Genomic DNA, 15143 nt, shown 5'->3' on the forward strand with positions numbered 1-15143 from the left:
TGATTTCTTAACTGCTGCTTCTATGGGCGTAGATTGTGGATCCAAGCAAATGAAATCCTTGACAACTTCAATAGAAGAGAAACAATAATTTTAGAACCATTGGTTAAGGTTATTAGTTTTTTCACTTGAAGAGCATTTTGACTAGTAGTCATGTAGAATGGTTAATGCACTTTAAATCGAGCAATAAAGGAAGGGTGGAAGCTGAGAGGACAGAGTGCTACCAATGGACAACCAAAATACCTGGAGCCTGAGAATGTAGGAGAGGCAGCAAGCGCTGTGATCACAGGGTGAGAGCTTGGACGTGTGTTTGTCTATTGGTTTCCAGGTTCTTGATGAAGGTGGATGTGGAGTGCTCTGGGTGGGACTACCCACCCCAGCATGGTAGTGTCCTATTAGCTGACTTCACAATTTTCTCAGTGGAAACAGCTGTTGTTTGAAACCTCCTTCCCAATTGTCAGCTTCCATTTCCTGCATAGTATTTCTTATTATAGTGTTCATTGTTGTTAGTGTTTCTACTATAGAGGTTACCCCTTCTTCTGTTGAGGCCCATTTTGTGTTGATGGCAGCACTTTTTTTTCTCTGCCTTTCCCAGGAAGGTAAAGAGCCTAATCACATTCCCTGCAATCATTCCACTACTAATTGCATATAGACAGAGCTGAATCACCAAGCTGATTCTACATGGAAAAAATTCAACAGAATTGATGATGACATAAGAAAGCTCTTTGAGACACTTCTGATTAGGCACACTATGTCCTAACTCATCCAGAAGAAGCAGGGACATTAGCAACAAGAGCTTTTAACTAAGAAAACGACTCGATGGCACTAGTTTTTTTTTTTTTTTTATTTGTGGAGATAGCCAAACCTGGCTTTTTTCTTATTCACTCCAGGCCTTATTTGATGAGGCTTTCTTAGTCCTCCTCGGGAAATGTGGAGTGAAATTCTTTAACCCTAGGAGAACTTGAGAGGTTTCTTTGTGTCTAGTCCTTTATCACACATACACAAAATCATTTTGAAAAGACAGATATCTGCTTTTTTCTTAAAAGTTACCAAAGAAGGCTCCAAATAATTCATTATGACAGCTAGAATAGCCACTGAAATTACAGTCGGCCAGTTCATTCATTCACTCTTTGATCATGTAATAATTTGGTTCCTTTTATGTGATAGGCACTGCTATAGATATTGGAGATATGGAAATGAATAAAAGATTCCCTTCTCTCTGGAAATTAGAGTCCACTGGGATAAACATATGTAAGTAGGTGACAATGCAATATGATTATTGCAACCCTAGAAACAAACAAACAAATGTAGGTAGAAGGGAAGTTAGGAACTTTGAATGTGAAGAAAGGCTTCCCGGAGAAGTGATATCTAAGATGGATCTTGAACGATGCAGAGACATTTGCAAGTGTTCAAAGGGGATATTAGATCCCAGGAAAAAGGAGGAGAAGATACAAAGACACAGATAAATAGCCTGGTGTTTTAGGAGCTTTGCTGGTGGGCAGTGGGAATGGAGAGGAAAGGGGTGGGAATAATCTAGAGACAAAAGCCAGCTCATAAGGAGCCTACATACCATGTAAGGTGCAATGAGAAGCCATAAGAGGGTTTAAGCAGGGAGATTGATTTGGGGTAGATGACACAATTATCTTGCCAATAATAAAATGAATAAGCTGGAGACAGGGAGATCAGTAAAGATGATACTGTAATGCAATGATAAAGAACAACGATGAATCTGTAAAGCATCTCATAACATGGATGAATCTGGAGGGCATTATGCTGAGTTAAATAAGCCAATCACAAAAGGACAAATATTGTCTGAGATCACTACTGTAAAAACTCATGAAAAACTATGCACACAAAAAGAAACAATCTTTGATGTTTGTGAAGGAAGGAGGGCTGGGGATGAAACACACTAAATAGACAATAGGTAAGTGATGACTTTGGTGAAGCGTAAGACAGTACACAATACTGAAGAAGCCAGCAAGCTTGTACGAGGCAAGCTCATGGAAGCTCCATAAGACCCATCCAAACTCCCTGAGGGACTGAATTGCTGGGCTGAGGGCTGTGGGAACTATGGTCTCAGGGAACATCTAGCTCAAATGGCATAACATAGTTTATAAAGAAAATGTTCTACGTTCTACTTTGGTGAGTAGCGTCTGGAGTCTTAAAAGCCTATGAGTGGCCATCTAGAATACTCCTCTGGTCTCACTCCTTCGGGGGCAAGGAAGAATGAAGAAAACTAAAGATACAAGGGAAAGATTAGTCCAAAGGACTAATGGACCACACTTAACACGGCCTCCACCAGACTGAGTCCAGTACAACTAGATGGTACCTGGCTACTACCACTGACTGCTCTGACAGGGATCAGAATAGAGGGTCCCAGACAGAGCAGGAGAAAAATATAGAACAAAATTCTAACTCAAAAAGAAAGACCAGACTTGCTGGCCTGACAGAGACTGGAAAAACCCTAAGAGTATGGCCCCTGGACACCCTTTCAGCTCAGTAATGAAGTCACTCCTGAGGTTCGCCCTTCAGCCAAAGATTGGACAGGCTCATAAAACAAAATGAAATGAAAGGGGTACACCAGCCCAGGGACAAGGACCAGAAGGCAGGAGGGGACAGGAAAGCTGGTAATAGGGAACCCAAGGTTGAGAACGGAGTGTTGATATGTCATGCGGTTGTCAACCAATGTCATAAAACAATATGTGTAGTAACTGTTTAATGAGAAACTAGTTTGTTCGTAAACCTTCATCTAAAGTACAATTAAAAAAAAAAAAGATGATAATATAATAGTCCAGTATGGATAGTGAAGGCCTGAAATGGGATAGCAACAATGATGAGTAAAAGAAGAGAACAGACTCAAAAGCTGCAAAGGAGGTAGAAACAACAAGATTTCGTGATTGGAGGTGAGAGTAAGAGAAAGGGCAGAATCATCTGTAACTCTGTTCTTAGGAGAATGCAGAGGTGGCAGTGCTACCAACTGAGATTAGGGGATGCAGGGACAAGACTAAGTTTGAGGGGCAAGATGATGAATTCAGACTATGATGTCTGTGAAATGTAATAAATGAGCCTATTCACTTGGTAGTTATGGATCCAGAGTTCAGCAGACCCAGGATGATGGAGTAGATGTGGAAGCCGTGAGCATGGTTGGTCATTAAAATGTGGGAATGTAATATAGGTTGACCTGCGAGAGGGCATAGAAATAGTACAGGAATGGACCTGATGAGATATCATTATTTAATGGTTGTTTGTGTTGTTGTTAGTTGCTGTCAAGTTGATTCCAACTCATAGCGACCCTATGTGTGCAGAGTAGAACTTTTCCATAGGGTTTTTAAGGCTGTGACCTCTTGGAAGCAGATCACCAGGCCTATGTTCCAAGGCATCACTGGGTGGGTTCGAACCACCAACCTTTTGGCAAGCAGTTGAGTACTTAGCCATTTGTGCCACTCAGGGACTCCTATTTAATGGTTGAATATCCCAAATTCCTCCTCTGGTTTATTCTTTCTTGTATTTATTGAGCATCTGCCATGTGTCAATACTCTTCTATATATTTATACAATTTCTCTCATATAAGTCTTAGATCTGCCTTGCAAGTAGTAAAAGAAAAAGCACCCATAATCTGTTAATGAGAGACTGAGGCTCAGTAACATACTCTCAAAATGATCCAACCCCTAAGAGAGAGAGCCATAATCCAATAAACCATGTTTGTTGTCTGGTTTTGATACACAGCATCCCATCCAGGACCCAGGACCACATGCCTACTTTCAGATTTTTTGTGAAATGGAGTTAGAATGGAAGAGGTAATAGTGGATCCAATGAAAAAGTAAATCAACTCTTCTTTTCCTTTCCATACACTCTTGTTCTAAATTCCACGTGGTTGAATATTCTGCCTATGCATAGTGGAGCATTAAGGACAGAAGGTATCTGCAAACAGATGGGCAGAGCCCATGCAGGGTCTCAGGCTGTACAATTCAGTAGGTAGCACATAGCTTTGGTGGTAGATAGATTTTGAGAACCATTTTCAAAGAATTCATTTTTTTTTCATTTTCAAAGTCTGTTATTAAATATGGTAAATAGAAAGGTTTTTGACCATGTCTCCCTTTCTCTTCGGGCCCAATTAATTCTACACTAACAAGCTTCCTGCTATTCTAGAGAGTTTCTGTGTGGATTTCTGGAGTCACTCTATTAAACATCAGGGCTGGTACCTGTCTTCCTTGTGCCAGCTGGAAATAGTGATGACATTTTCATCTCTGGTATTGATGGCATCTTGCAGTTTCTCCCAGACTCTGGTCTGAATTCATTTATTAGATTATCCTAACCACAGATTTGACTCCACCTCAGGTTTTCTACACCCTCCCTTCCCTCAGTTGTCAATCTGTCATTTAGTCTTTTCTTGGCAACTGTACTAGTTGCCGTTCTGACTATTTCAACTCATAGCAACCCTGTAGCGCAGAGTAGAACTGCTCCCTGTAGGGTTTCCAAGGAGTGGCTGGTGGATTTGAACTGCTGACCTTTTGGTTAGCAGCCATAGCTCTTAACCACTGCGCCACCAGGGCCCCTTTCTTGGCACAGTAACCCATAAGATGTTCTTTGGGAAAGCTCCCAGTTTTGTTGTGCAGGTAAGGAAGCCACTTGCAGGGAGAAATCCTCACCTCCTCCTTGTGCAGTGGCCTCTGCTGGCTCCCCCAGAGCCATAGGCAGAGCCCTACATCCCTGTGCCTTTTAGCTAAGCAGGGTGGGAAAGAACCCTCCAAACTCTGAGTGAAAGAACTCTCCCAATCTGCATATCTCTCCTTCAAAGGGATTATTTACAAGTTACTTCACTTCCATCCTCCACAAAATGTTTAATGAAAACACGCAGGCTGCACTTCACCCCCAGAGTTATTTTTTCTTCTTCCTATGAGTTGGAATCGACTCAATGGCAATAGGTTTGGTTTTAATTTTATCATCAGTTATATTTTGATGAGTTTTTGTTTTTTCTCTGGGGGGGAGGGGGTAATATCGATTTGGTTCTGTACCACCACAGGGGGATGAACCAAATGGCTACAGAACGGTGGGTATTAATCTTTTTGTGTCCTAGGCCCCTTTCAACCTCTTTTCAGTATATAAAAATCTCTAGAATCTCTTCTTAGGGAACACACACGTACACACACACACACGCATGCACACCCATATGCATAACATTCCCTGAAGCTCAAAAACCCCTGGGACTAGACTTCCAGAATTCTCAGATCAAGGACCTCTGTTCCAGAACGTGTATTCCTGGCTAAATGATAGATGGGCTGGGTACAGACTGCCCTAGTTCACCAAACTGTTCTGAACCAGGCAGTTGAGATGAGGCACTGGAGTGGCCTTCTTACCTGAGGGCGTGTGTGATGGTGTCAGGAGAACCTTAACTCTTTTAGAGCCTCTTTTTAAGTAAATAGACTTTTTTAAAAATCAACCTGGGCAAGGAATTTCAAAGCAATTAAAGCCTTCACATTTCTCAGCACTCAGTACAGGCTTGTATCTCTAGAGATTTAGAAAAAGAGGAAGCAAACAGCCAAGATACTGAGATAATATGACACTGCAGAGTTCTATATTTATCCCTTATCAATGTCTTTCAGATCAAATTGGCTGAGTTTACAAATCAAAAGCTGATTTCTTTTTTTTTTTTTTTTAATTTTTTTTAGCAGCCATCAGCTGCACTACTGCAAATACCCAGGTTCCAGGCATCAGGCTGTGAACTCCAAGTACCCAGCTGTGAGCTTTCTGACTTTGAAATCATCACCCATAACGGAGGGCTCAAAGACAAAGGCAAGCTGGCAGACTTCACAATGAAACATAAAGAAGGGCACCCAACTCCCAGAGCCACTGGCCTCTGAAGCCACGTCTGCAAGGAAAACTAGTTTATGTCACTGAGGGAAGAGGTTGCCCTCAGAGATGCACAGGGACTGGTTCTGGGAGACTCAGAGGGCTCACTTTACATTTACATTGTAGGTGGTAGCAAAAAAAAAAAAAAAAAAAAGCAAAAAACAGACAATTCGCTGTGGAGTCAGCTCCTACTCATGAAAACCCCATTGTATCAGAGTAGAACTATGTTTCATAGGGTTTTCAATGGCTGATCTTTCGGAAGTAGGTTGCTAGGCCTTTCTTCTGAGGTGCCTTTGGGTGAAATTGGACTTCCAACCATTCACTTAGCTACTGAGCATGTTAACTGTCTGTACCACCCAGAGGTGGTACTCCCTTTAATGCAAAGGTAATTATTATTCTCAGAAAGTTTTCCAAGCAAAAATTAAGGAAATCCCTCATTTTCCTTCTGTATATCTATAGAGACATTTCATACATATCCAAACATATACATATTCCATTCTAACTATTGGATAATTCTTCATACATGCTCTCATTACCTTCAAGTCGATTCCGACTCATAGCAACTCTATAGGACAGAATAGAACGTCCCCATAGGGTTTCTAAGGCTGTAAATAGTTACAAAAGCAGACTGCCACATCTTCCTCCTGTGGAGTAGCTCATGGATTCAAATGGCTGACCTTTTGGTTAGTAGCTGAGTGTTTAACCACTGCACCACCAGGGCTCCTCTTCATACATGCCAGGACTGTGCTAAGCATTTGCTGTTATCTTTATACATGTACACACATGCAATTTAGAGTTGGCACCAGTTTGTGTAATACTTATATTAAAGCTATATTTATTCTTTTGTGATGCAATCAGGTTAATAGATTCATTTTTAAAGCTATCAGTTTGCTTTTCTATCTGAAGCAAAGTGGGTAGTGAGCATGGATGTTTTCTGGAAGATTATTTTCTGTGTGTGGGACATTGTCCAAGAGACACTCATGACAAGATGCAGAAGATCAGGAAAAAACAAAAAACAAAAAATTCTTAGGTATCTAACAGGGTATTCTGAGGGAAATTATGAGATAAATTTCTCAGACATAAGATAAGTCCATATGAAGTAGATACGAGTCTGAGACAGGCAGGGCAGTAATGGGATAGAGACACTGCTACACGTTGTACACTCTTGTAGTACCTGGCTCACTAGCAACCAACACCAACCTGTTTAATAAGGGTCTTATGTCTTTTTTTTTTTAATGTCTTAGTTATCTAGTGCTGCTATAACAGAAATAGCACAAGTAGATGGCTTTAACAAAGTGAAATATATTCTTTCACAGTCTGGGAGGCTAGAAGTCTGAATTTAGGGTGCCAGCTCCAGGGGAAAGCTTTCTTTCTCTGTTGGCTCTGGGAGAAGATCCTTGTCATCAATCTTCCCCTTGTGTTACAGCACAGGGACCCTGGGTCGAAAGGATGCACTCTGCTCCTGGCACTACTTTCTTGGTGGGATGAGATTCCCTTGTCTCTTTGCTGGCTTCTCTCTTTTATATCTCAAAAAAAAAAAAAAAAAAAATTGATTTAAGACACAGCCTTGTGGATTAAGTCCTGCCTCATTAACATAACTGCCCCTAATCTTGCCTCATTAACATCATAGAGGTAGGATTTGCAACATATAGGAAAATCACATCAGATGTCAAAATGGTGGATAATGATACGATACTGGGAATTATGACCTAGCCAAGTTGACAAACATTTTTGGGGGACACAATTCTAGCCATAACATATTATAATGGGGAACAGCCATTTAGAATAATCCAGCCTGTCCCATTCCCCAAAGATGGTCCCAATGATTGATGCCAAAATTCATTTTCTCATCAGAGCTTGAGGCCTGCACCTTAGTACAATAACAGGCAAAAGCAGGTTTTGCCCCCCCTTTTCCAAAAGATCTTTTAAAATTTGCCCATTCTTGGAGAGGTCATCAGACTCTTCTGCTATCTAGAACTCTTTCCAAAGGAAAGGTCAAGGAGGGGAGAAATATAAAATATATTTATATTCTTATGAAATCAGAGATATTTCTAAGCCTTCAGCAGGTATCATGTGGGCTGTGCAGCCATACGTTCTTTTTTTTTTTTTTTAGAAAAAGTGATTTCTTTTTAGAATAAATGTTTTTAACAAGGGATTCCCTTATTTTTTTTTAGAACAAATGAGGAATTATATTTCTTGTAAATCAAATTAACAGAAGGGAGACGAGCTTCCTAGTTAAAGAATCTGCGGTAAACCCTTTGTAAAGTTTATTATTGTTAAGTTCCTGTTAGTAAAGCAGAGGTCTGATTATTTTTTTTTTCATTTCGCAGTTGGGCTTTTCTTGTGTCAAGTATTGTATATATTAAAATGTACTAGACTTAGTTGTGGTAAAATTTTGGTCATGATACCAAAACAAAAACCAAACCAGATTCTGACTCACAGCAACACTATAGGACAGAGTAGAACAGCCCCATATGGTTTCCAAGGAGTGCCCGGTGGATTCAAACTGCTGACCTTTTGGTTAGCAGCAGTAACTCTTAACCACTATGGCACCAGGGTTTCCAATAAATATGATAGTGGTGGCTATTATTATTTTCAGTTACAAAGATTTTTAAAACCCAATTATGAATTCAGATACTGGGATTTTTCCTTTCCAAAGGGATGTTATTTACACACAAAAAAACCAAACCCGTTGCTGTCGAGTCGATTCCGACTCATAGTGACCCTATAGGACACAGTAGAACTGCCCCATAGGGTTTCCAAGGAGCACCTGGTGGATTCGAACTGCTGGCCTTTTGTTTAGCAGCCATAGCTCTTAACCACTACGCCACCAGCGTTTCCAATTATTTACACAGGATAGTTGTTTGTTTGTTTTCTTTCCCCCCTTCAATTGGTTGAGAACTGCTGAACTCAACACTTTAACAGTATAAAGCTCCTCTGGGGATTTGGGGCTGGTGTGATCACTTATCCAATTTACTTCATTTCACCACTTCCATTGTCAGATCCCCTTAATGAAATAACTGTGTTCCTTAAAAGTTGGCTATAAAAATAATTTCTGTTAGATAAATCATACTCCCTCGTTGATCTACATTTTTAAATTAAGGATGCATTCCTGTGAGGAAATAATTGGCCCCAAGACTAAATATAAATTATACTAACCACTCAATAAACCTTTTAAAATCACATATTTAAAGAAAGTCTTTTCTATTAGAAATACTAATAGTGATGGTAGTTTTTAAATACAAATATTATGCTAGCCACAGTTATCAGAAATGGCATTGTCTTGGCAACAGATCCTCATGAACAGTAGGTGATCAGCATGGAGACCCTGACTTTTTACATTGAATTTAGCCTGTAATTATGGGTCTATCACTCAATTATTTAATCATATAAGAAGTTGATAAATCTCTAATATATGTAAACTACTTTTCTAGGTGCCTCCACAGCCAGAGATAGCCCAGACTTGGTCTCTGCTCTCAGAAAGCTTCAGTTGCATTGGAAAAACAAGACTAGTGCAAATAGCGCAAAACTACCATTAGAAAAGGCTAATACCACTGCAGGGACAGTGGATTGGACATCTACCTCCTCTAAGCTTCAGTTTCCTACATGAAAAATAAGCAGATTGAACTAAACCACTAATTCCCAACCTTGGCTATACATAAGAATTTTCTGATGAGATTATAAAGTATCCTCATTCCAAAAGATTCTGCTTTAGTAGGTTTGAGTGGGACCTAGAAATATATATTTTTAACAAGTGTTTTAGGTTAATTCTACTGCCATGTCCTAACATTCAACAATTATTGAATTATATAATCATTAATGTCCCTTTAAGCTCTTTTGTTCTTTTATGATTTTAAAGACTAGGTGAACACTATGTGCCATGAGAATGCAGGACAACCAGAGGTCACTGAGGGTTAGGAGGTAAAGGCGAGTTTTCATGTAAGATTTAGAATTGAAAGCTAGGTGGCATTTTGCCTAGGTAGACAGAAAGAACACAGCTTTCTAGGTGATAGAAGCAGGTTGTGAAGAAGGAATCATCATGTTTGTACAAGATGAGAAATAGCATGGCCTGGCTTAAGAGTTAGGGTAGTGGTGATGTTAATAATTATGGTGGCTAACACCTACAAATAACTTATTTTGTGCTTCTCACTGTACCGACTACCTCCCATGTGTTCTTGTATTTCACCCTTACAACAACCCTATGGAGTAGGTAATATTGTTCTAACTGAACTATAAAGATTAGGAAATGGTAGTGCTGAGGGGATAGCTAAATATCAAGTCATGAAACTAGAAGATAGAGAATTGGGTTGTCTGATCCAAACTTTTGTTCTTTATCATTATGATATCTTGTTGCCTTCCTCATGGCACTAATGGTTGATAAATTTGGATGAGTAGCTTGGGCTACTTTATGGAGGGCTTTTATAGCAAGGCAGTGGAGTTGGCATTTGATGTTATAGAGAATAGGGAGCTATTTTTAGTGTCTGAAGAGGTGAGACATGATGAAGGGGATATTATGGGAAGATGAGTGTCTCGGTTCCACCCAAGGATGTATTTTCTTTAGGAAAAGAAAATGAGAAGCTGTTGACCATGAAGTTTTTTCATAAGGTTTTATCAAGTAATTTGCTTTTTCCCCAGTGCTCTCTCTTAACCAAGAATTTTCTTTAATGCTATAAAAATATGTTTTGTGGACCTGGTTTTCCCCCCTTCAGTATTCTTTGTAAGTTCTTCATACTAATGACAGAGCATTGATCATTCCATAACCAGAGCAGAAATGTTGTTAAAGGAAATAATTCCTTGATCCATTAACTGTATAAATTAAGATTTCAGGTTTTTTTGCTTTTTTTTTTTTTTTTTAAGCAGGACCTAGAGAATGGTCAGAAATCCTAGTGACATAGTGGTTAAGAGCTATGGCTGCTAACCAAAAGGTCAGCAGTTTGAATCCACCAGATACTCCTTGGAAACTCTATGGGACAGTTCTAATCTGTCCTGTAGGGGCACTATGAGTCGGAATCGACTCACAGCAACGGGGTATATATAGAACTGTTATTTCTGATGGGCAGTTTAGTTTGTTATGTATGTACTGATTGTCTCTCTCTGATTTTATCATGTAGGCCTCTGTCGTCGTTGAGCTGGTTCTGACTTACAGCAACCCTGTATACAACAGAACAAAACACTGCCTGGTCCTGTGCCATCCTCACAACTGTTGCTACATTTGAACCCATTGTTGTAGCCACCGTGTCAGTCCATCTTGTTGAGAGTCGTCTTCTTTTTTGCTGACCCTCTTCTTTACCAAGCATGATGTCCCTCTCTAGGGACTGTTCTCTCCTGACAACACATCTGAAGTAGGTGAAACAAAGTCTAGATATCCTCACTTCTAAGGAGCATTCTGGCTGTACTTCTTCCAAGACAGATTTGTTTGTTCTTCTGGAAATCCATAGTATGTTCAACATTCTTTGCCAACACCATAATTCAAAGTCATCAATTCTTTTTCAGTCTTCCTTATTCGTTGTCTAATTTTTGCATGCATATGTGGCAATCGAAAATACCATAGCTTGGGTCAGGTGCACCTTAGCCCTCAAAGTGACATCTTTGCTTTTAACACTTTCAAGAAGTCTTTTGCAGCAGATTTGCCCAGTGCGATACGTCGTTTGATTTCTTGACTGCTGCTTCTATGGGCATTGGTTATGGATCCAAGTAAAATGAAATCCTTGACAACTTCAGTGTTTTCTCATGATGTTGCTCATTGGTCCAGTTGTGAGAATTTTTGTTTTCTTTATGTTGGGTATAATCTGTATCAAAGGCTAAAGTCTTTGATTTTCATCAGTAAGTACTTCAAGTCCTCTTCACTTTCAGCAAGTGAGGTTGTGTTATCTCTGTATTGTAGGTTGTTAGTGAGTCTTCCTCCAATCCTGATGCTGCATTCCTCAGGTAGTCGAGCTTCTCAGATTATTTGCTCAGCATACATATTGAATAAGCATGGTGGAAGGATGCAATGCTGACACACACTGTACCTGTTTTTAAACCATGCAGTATCGATTTGTTCTGATCAGTCAGCTGCCTCTTGGTCTGTGTACAGGTTCTGCATGAGCAAATTAAGTGTTCTGGAATTCTCATTCTTTGCAATGTTATACGTAATTTGTTATGATTCCCACAGTCAAATGCCTTTGCATAGTCAATAAAACACAGGTAAACATCTTTCTGGTATTCTCTGCTTTCAGCCAAGATCCATCTGACATCAGCAATGATATCCCTCATTCCACATGGTCTTCTGAATCCAGCTTGAGGTTTTGGCAGTTCCCTATAGATGTACTGCTGCAATCATTTTTAAATTACGTTCAGCAAAATTTTACTTGTGTGTGATATTAATGATGTTAATATATACCTCTAGTAGAGAAAAAAGAGTGTGTGAGGAGAAAGGTGAAAATAATGACAATGAAGCTAAAATTTACATAGCATTTTACTATATATAATCACTGTTCACATGGTTTACTCAGTTTAATCAGAAAGTGCACATAAAATAATTGATGAGCAATGAGGTTATTGTGGTTTCTCTATAACTCTACATTTTGTGTGGAGAACGCCTGATAATATAATTAAGCCTCATTGGCTTTTTGCAGGAGGACTTAAGTGTAAATCCCCTCCCTCTAGTAATAGAACCCACCACCCATCTGTCAATTTGTTACACTACGGTGGCTTGCATGTTGCTATGTTGCTGGAACCCATACCACTGGTATTTCAAATACCAGCAGGGTCACCTGCGGTGGGCAGGTTTCAGCAGAGCTTCTAGACTAAGAAGACAAGGAAGGAAGGCCTGGTGATATACCTCCAAAAATTAGCCAGTGAAAACCTTATGGATCACAGCAGAATAATGTCTGATATTGTGCTGGAAATAAGCACCCTAAATAGGAAGTTGCTCAAAATACACTGTGGGTACAGCAATGGACTCGAGCATACCAACAGCAGTGAAGAAGGTGCAGGACCTGGCAGTGCTTTATTCTGTTGTACTTGGGGTTGCCACGAGTTGGAGCTGACTCGATGGCAGCTAATAACAACAACAGAATACATGCCTTCCCAAAATCTTAAGATATCTGAGCTCTTCCCTAGATAAGATATCTTGACATTACTCAGTGCTGTTGAAGCATATAAAATTGTTGCTGTTAGTTGCCATCTTACACAGACATTCAGGGCCAGATTAACCAGTAAGCAAGGTACCCATCAGTTTACAGTAAGCAAGGTACAAATGGGCTTAATTGTGTTTACTAATCTGTAGCGTACAATTTCACGTGGGTTTTACCACATCGTTGCTTATTGGGTAATCCATCCCTGCAAGATATTAATTCAGATGTTCCTCTAGAAAACTTGATGAGTTCTTGATTTTGATGTGAACTTGCATTTTAGTCTGACTGCAGTTCTACCAACGTATTTCTCCATTTGGATGTCCTTGTAACAAAACCTCTAATCCAGGTCCCTGTAAATCTTACTGTGGTCATACAGTAGCATATTTGGATGGCAGAATGAAAACACACGTGTGGCCTTCTGTTCACTCAAAGAGCAAGAGACCCAGAGAGCCTCCTGTCTCTTCATTTCCCCACTTTGGTGGTATTGTACACAGCCTCCCAAGAGACCTGAGGTCCTACCAGTCACGGCTCTGACACCAGAGCTCAATCCAGAAACAGCTGTCCAGAGCTAATTTATTTCCTAATGCAGCACTGTTAATTTATAAATTACACTGGTAATTTGAGCTATTATTAATTTCAGATGGTGTAGGGCAAGCCTAATTAAAATATGACACCAATTGCCACACATATGTACCAAGGACTACCATTTAAAATTAATGAAAATATTAAGTGTAACACTGGTCTCTGAGATGGTCTGCACAGTAATTATAGCATTCTAGCAGGGAAAGAGCTGACAAATGTAGGCTTGAGTTTGGTAGCAAATAAACAACAACATAAAAGGAACCACAAATGCGTCAGTTTATTTAAACCTCTTCTCCTTTACTGTTTCCCCCACCCTCTTGATAATCAAGGCTTTTTTTTTTTTTTTCCATAAAGAAGGTGCTTAGAAAACAATAATAATGAAGTCTACTGAGAGAATTAGAAGTTTCTTACTGATTGAAACTCTGAGTCTCTGTGGGTTAATACTGATTGTCCTCTCTATATCCTGGACTTTTTGGTTCTGTTTCCACTTATTAGTGTGTTCCTAGTTATTCTTGTGACTTAGTGACTCCTGCCTCCTTGCTTACAAGGATGTGGGCTGTTATTTTGCTCTTCTGTAAGTAATAGAGGCAAGAGAGTTTCTGAACATACGTATTATAGGTCCCAAATGGCACGGAGATTCATGAGGAAATGCCAGGTTTGGCTTGTTACTGAATGGTGGCACACATATCATGACCAAAGGATGGGGACAGAGGTGGACAAGATAGTGGCAGATCTTTTCATGTTTGGTGTTTCGTTGTTTGGTTTTTCGTTGTTACTGATATTGTTACTATTGTTATCTTGACTGAAATGGTGAGCTTACCACCATCATAGAACCAATAAAATCATAGCTTATATTCCACAATTCCACATGTATGCTTATTGTTTTAAGTTATTTTCAAGCAGTTAACATTTTCATACTCTGGTGACATGGAGAGTTGCTATGACCTGGACGAAAATACTCCTTTCCTCCTTTGCCCATAAAGCTTTGATCCAGCAAAGATTCTGGGGCCGCTCATGTGAAGGTGGCTCCACTCTACCTGAAACTGCGTCCAGGCAGCCTGCAAGATTAAAAACTAAAGCATGAGGGGGGCCCATGTAAGTTTTCAAAGTGATCTTTTGTCTGTATGTTTTCATTTGTTTCTCTTAAACTACCCTGCGACATATACTCCGCCTAGGGAAATATCCTCAATTACCCCAGACGGTCTCAGCTTATGACTGCTGTCCAGAATAATTATTAATAGCACCCCCTTTTACTCTTAAAAGTATCCTAGTTTACATAATAAAATGTATGGCCATCCTAATTATCCTCCCTTCACTGATGAGTCAGAATATTCCTAGTAGTAAGCAGACAATTATTTTTGTCATTGTCTTTAGGAAGGAAGCTAAGGCTCAGGGTTCCTGTGTGAGAGAAGTTTTGAATGTTGTTATCTCAGCTTAAATGTCATGGTCTTCCCATAATTGCATGCTCGTGGCCAGACATCAAGTATGAAGTCCAGTAGGTACACGGTCATTATTATTCGTAAAATTTCATTAAAGAAATGGAGTCTCTGGATGATTAAGTGACACGGTAAGATTTGAAGCCATGTCTTCTTGCCT

General features: G+C 39.8%; 1 protein-coding gene across 4 annotated transcripts in view; it reads left to right on the top strand.

Annotated features, from left to right (window-relative positions):
- The window catches only part of NTM (neurotrimin), a 1228179-nt gene that overhangs the window by 1189981 nt on the left and 23055 nt on the right, over positions 1–15143 (top strand). The window lies entirely within an intron of this gene.

The sequence above is a fragment of the Elephas maximus genome, chromosome 17, assembly GCF_024166365.1.
Source record: "Elephas maximus indicus isolate mEleMax1 chromosome 17, mEleMax1 primary haplotype, whole genome shotgun sequence".
Classification (NCBI taxonomy): Eukaryota; Metazoa; Chordata; class Mammalia; order Proboscidea; family Elephantidae; genus Elephas; species Elephas maximus.